Source organism: Alligator sinensis, unplaced genomic scaffold (genome assembly GCF_000455745.1).
Source record: "Alligator sinensis unplaced genomic scaffold, ASM45574v1 scaffold692_1, whole genome shotgun sequence".
Lineage (NCBI taxonomy): Eukaryota > Metazoa > Chordata > Crocodylia > Alligatoridae > Alligator > Alligator sinensis.
This window is the reverse complement of record NW_005842238.1, coordinates 725,468-730,821: the sequence shown is the minus strand read 5'-3', so window position 1 is coordinate 730,821 and position 5,354 is coordinate 725,468. Positions and strand designations below refer to the sequence as shown.

The following is a 5,354-nucleotide window of genomic DNA, read 5'->3' as shown; positions in this document are numbered from 1 at the left end:
CACCCCCCCCCCCCCCCCCCCCTTCTAATTTCAGTCTCAGGCTCCTTGTCCATCCATCTCCAGTATAGTTCATGCACTACAATGCACTAACGGTTAGTGCCTGTGATGGAGAAAGCCCCCCAAAACAGATTGTGTTAAAATCAGAAACTTTTCCAACAAATGTATAGGAAATAAAGAATTCAGATATGATCGCTTGCCATCATGAAGAATGTTTTGTACGCTTCCCTCTGCTTCCACCGTGATTGCTTGGTTTTGTGAGTTCTGTTTCATAGGCCTCTTTCTGAGTGAGACTGTCACAAATTCAAAGGAGTTTCCCCACCACCACTTTACTTACATGTGTGGGAGACATGGATTTCCTTGCCTTGTGTCACCTGGATCACTAAGCAGTGAAACAGAGCCCCCAAAATAGATTAGGCTTTCTTGTGGAAGGAAATTACTTTTCACAGACAGTGAGAATAATATTTGAAGTGCAAGAAATTACATGTATATTATACATATGGTTTCATATATAATGTCTTTCAAATCAAAAGATCTCAAATCAATGCATTAACTTTACCTACATGTGAATCTCTTTCCTTCTAAGCCACCTTTAGGGATGGAGTAACTGTTTAACAACATACGGCAACGGTGCACAATGTTCCTTGAAGCTTAGAATACTATGATGATTTGTATCTGGGCAATCTAAGCAGTTGGAAAACAATTTTTGGGAACAGATTGGATGACCCAATTGATCCCTTCAGTCCCAGACGTTTATCTTATGGGTGCACAGAACTGGATTTTGGCCAAGTTCACCTGTGCATGCTAAAAGATTAATGAGTTCTTAACATATTCAAACGTGTTTAATGCATTTAGAACAGTCTGAATATAACTTAATTCCTTTGTTTCAGGGATAGTGTTCTTGACTTTGGGCACAGAATTTGTAATGTCTTGAAAACTTTGTTATGCACCGACTAACTGACTTTATAGCATATTAGGGGTCTAGTAGCTTTTGAGATGACTTGAGCATGGCTGGCACTGATTCTGCAATTGGGAAATTTAATGCAGGATAAGTTAAGACGCGAGAAATACCCCATCTCTCACTAGGCAGAGCACCATTCTGGATGCTTTGGAATAGCTTAAAACTGTCAGCAATGACTTATGTGAATAATTTATCCTGCTGCTGACTTACATTTTTTTCTGTCAGCCACAATATAAACTCTTTAACAATGTAAAAAGTGCTTTAGGTCACAAAATGGATATGACCCTTTGAAAACCATTAAACCAATAATAGCTAGGAAACTCTTAGTGCAGTTGCGACTGCTCAGACCTTATAAACAAATTCCCTTTAGCTGTCTGTGGTTGTTGTCATGAATTTATAATTGTTAGAGTTCTTTATCTTTTTGATCAGATTACTTAAGGGGAAGTGGGATAAAAATGCTGAGAGAGAACCTTTACTTGAGAAGCCAGCTGATTGGAGGGAGGAGCATCCTCTAGCTCATGAACCAGATATATCTTCTAAGATGTTTGAGAGAAACGTACCGGTGAAACCTTTTTTTCTTCAATCATTCAGGTTAAGTGCATCTCAGGCTCCAGTGAGGTTTTATAGCTGGTGCCTTCACTCTCCTTTCTAAGTGCAAGTAGAAACTGCTTGAAGGATGTCATAGTGGAGCAAGGACCAGGTTTGTTTTAACTCCAGCATGGCTGCCTCATGATGACCTCATGATCTGTGAATCTCACTGAAAATGACCTAGATGAATTCTGAAGTGCATGCTGGACTTTGTATGAATACAAAGTACTACCCATCCCAGAAAGGCAATACAACAGTTTAGGTAAAATAAGGGCAAATAGTCCTTTAAGTTTAAAAAAGAAAAAAATCTGTCTTTAGTTAATAATGTTTTATAACAAATGAAGCTGCACCATTTTCTCTGTGACAATTTCCTGCCTTTATAAGGTATCATTTGGACAAAACACTGGAAATACATTTCCACCTTTTAAAACTTATTCTTATTTTTATTCTGAAATAAGATTAAGGTTTAGTCATTTCAGTAGGACTTGAGGTTTTTTTCTTTTGGTTAATAGTATATAGACAATGCCACTTCTGAGATTTTTTTTAAAGGGTTTTCCAAACATTCATTATGGCTTTAGCCACCTATGTGAGTAAGTAAGGATAATTGTACTTATATAGCCAGGCACTTAGAGGACAAGTGACTTGCTCCTAGCCAGAGATGGAGCCAAGAATAGAACCTAGATGTGAAGAGTCCCTTACTGCCTTGCTGTGGCCTCCCATTTATTATGGTTAATTACTAAACCATTTAATTAAAATGGTAAGATGTTAATGGAAGAAAGGATTTGAACAGATTTTAAAACTCTTCTGTTCCAGGAAGGTACCTGTTCTGATGTTGTTTCTTTTTGCAGGGAGTAATATGTTCCCCATTCAGCTCATTCTCTTATGTTTTTTCACTTGATTGTGATCTGTTCACAATTTAGTCCTTTAAATATCATGTGATTTAACAGCTGCAAATATTTCCATAATGACACTATAAATTATCTGCACCAAGACAGTCAAGAGCATGTGTTTTGTTAAATTGCCAAATTTAGAGCTATGTGGACTTTGGAAAAGGTTGTCTGGTGTTAATTTCCTCTTGCAGATGTTACTTGGTTCCTTGAGGAGAAAAACAATTTTCACATTGTGATGGAGTGCAGCAGAGTCATGCTGACTCTTACAGTACTTTCAAAGCACCGTTGGGGAAGCAACACCAAAAGAAATCCCTTTACTTTTGGCATGAATATCATCTAGCACTAGGTTTCATAGTTCTTCACATTGTTCACTTAATTTCTGGATTTATCAGATTGCAGTGCCATACCAAATAACTCGTGATGTTACGAACATGGGAGGCAGTGTTGGATGACAAATATGTGGCATTCTTCCCTGTATATCAGAATCAAACCAGATCTGTAAGTCATAGTAACAAGATGAGGCATAAGCAAGTAGAGCTAGAAGAGACCTCCTGAGTCATTAATTAGCAGGAAACTGGATTTCCATGTATGTCACTCGTAGGTCTTAACCCCCCAATAAGAATTGTGCAGATCTGTGTGAAGTCTAATGCTTCAGTTCAGCCATTTAAATGCTTATATGTTTGTATGGGTCAAGGCCAAAATGCACACTACTGAAATCTGGTACTCAAAAGTACCACTTTTCATTTCCATTACTATTTTGATTTAACTACCAGATAGTGTTTCAAAACAAAATGCAAAACAACAAAAAACTCAACCCATGCCCTCATTTCAGTGATTTTAGTATAATCTAAGGAGGTCTTCCTAGGACAGAGGTTAGTCAGAAATGTAGGGTCACATCTGATGCCAGTGATGTTAATGGGGATATTTCAATGGCTGAGGGTGAGCTTGGGAATCAGGTCTGTAGAGACGATGATGCCTTGCTAATAAATGGTAGGGTTTGAGGTGATATTTTGCCTTTTTATAACCACTATAACATCAGAATCCTATGAATTAGTGATTCTGCTCCCATCCTAACAAGATGGTTACACTGGCTGCTGTAGTAAAGCCACATAATCAGTAGTCTGGTATGTATATGTCTATGGTTACGGGCAGCACTGTTCTGCACATTTGTTTGGCGATAGCTGTGGATTCCTGTGTGCTTTGTAATGCTGTGCTTGCAGAACATAACTGAGTGCTAGAGCCTGAAGTAAAGGAATTCACCTTTGGAGGCTTTTAGCAGATTGTTATGGATGCTTGTCTCGCACATGCTTCTTTTCATCTTTATATTCTGTGCTTTTCCTTCAAAGGAACGTAAGTATCAGTGTCCCACATGTCCTGATGCCTGGTCCATTGCTGTGCCCCATGTCCTGGACCATGTTACCTTTATAATTTCTATAACAAAGCATGAGATGATCACTCTGAATACTAAGATTAAATTAATTGACCATCAGATCATTTGCAGGAGTAGGAGAAAACGCTAAGTAAATTACTGGTAGTAGGTCTGCAGTCAGTCATGCCTGTATAGTCCCTAAACTGTCTCCACTAGTTGATTGTCTTGACCTAGTAGACTTTGTCGCACAGTTGGACCATTTCCTTTGGAAGTGTGTTCCATTGTGTTGCCTGATCTCATACTTGTGAAGCTTTTCTGACCATCTAAGCTGCCTTTTCCTTCCTGGAATTAAAGACCATCATTTTGGGGTTTTGCAGGGCTGGTCTGTGGGCTGGATGGGCCCCTGCGCTGACTCTACCCAGACCCATACAACTGAATCAGGCCTTGTACTGCCCTCTCCTGGCCCTGTCTTCCAAGATCCTGCCCCGTGCGCTACAGGGCCATGCTATCCAGCCTGTAGTGCTCCCCACAGGTCCAGAAATTTGGCAGCAGGGGGGTGACGCCATTGCTCACCCACTGCCAAATTTTCAGACCCAAGGAGAGCCCAGTGCTGAGGGCCAGATCTGGGTATGGATCAGAGGTCAAGCATCCCTGATATAATAGATATACGGTGATTATATGCATGCAATCTTATCTGTCTAGGAAACACCTGATGATGCAAGGCCTTTGTCTACTATGTAAAGGATTTTCTTTATGTCCATCTAAACGATCAGAAATTGTGGGAAGTACTTTATGAACTGCAAAGTAAAGAAAGCCAAATAGTTTTAAAGTGACTAATTTAAACTAAGGGCCAGGGGGGGGAAAGGGTCACAAAATAGTTGTGTTTTTATAGACAGTCCTGAATTTTAAATAGATGAGCTTGTCTAACGTGTGCACTCCATATATGTTTTACGTGATTGTACAGTTTTTAGATCTATATAGAAATGGGTGGGTTGTTTGAGTGGTCACAGAAAATAGCAGCTTTAAAAAAGATTATTTTAATAGGTAAGAAATTCATTTTAAAGTGAGATCCAAGAGTTTTTCTTAAAATACCCAGGATTGTGATTATTTTGACAGAATGCTGTATTTTTACCAGACAAGGTTCTTTGTGTGAATCTGATATCTTTTATTAGACCAACTTAAATAGTTGGAAAACCAATTTTAAGCAATCTTTCAGGTTCAAAAACCCTTTGTCAGGCTGAGGAAGCTGCAGCAGTTGGTGTGTGCTCTTCCTGGATGGAATGAAAAGTAAAGAAGCCAGAGGCTGGGCTGGTATGCATGCAAGACAGGCAGTTAGTGAAGATGTAGATTGAGGAGTCAATGGGTGAGAGAGAGGCTGAGTGGGGGAGAGAGAAGGGGGATGAATAGCGGAGAAGTACCTGGGGAGTCAGATGTCAGGCAGGTTATAATGTGTCATAAATCCAATGTCTATATTTAGTCCATGATTTTTTGTATCCAGGAGGTTGATGAAGTGGAGTTCATAGGCTCGTCTCTGGGAAGTGTTGTGTAA

At 39.5% G+C, this 5,354-nt stretch overlaps 1 protein-coding gene across 4 annotated transcripts in view; it reads left to right on the top strand.

Annotated features, from left to right (window-relative positions):
- Positions 1 to 5,354, top strand: part of TAOK3 (TAO kinase 3) — a 150,767-nt gene that overhangs the window by 44,317 nt on the left and 101,096 nt on the right. Inside the window, exon 1 of one of the 4 annotated variants that reach the window (XM_025208561.1) lies at positions 1,786 to 1,808. The exons of the other annotated variants lie outside the window; for them this stretch is intronic. The gene's annotated coding sequence lies outside the window, so the exon portion shown is untranslated. Of the gene's footprint in view, positions 1 to 1,785; positions 1,809 to 5,354 lie in introns of those variants that run through there. 4 annotated transcript variants of the gene reach the window in all.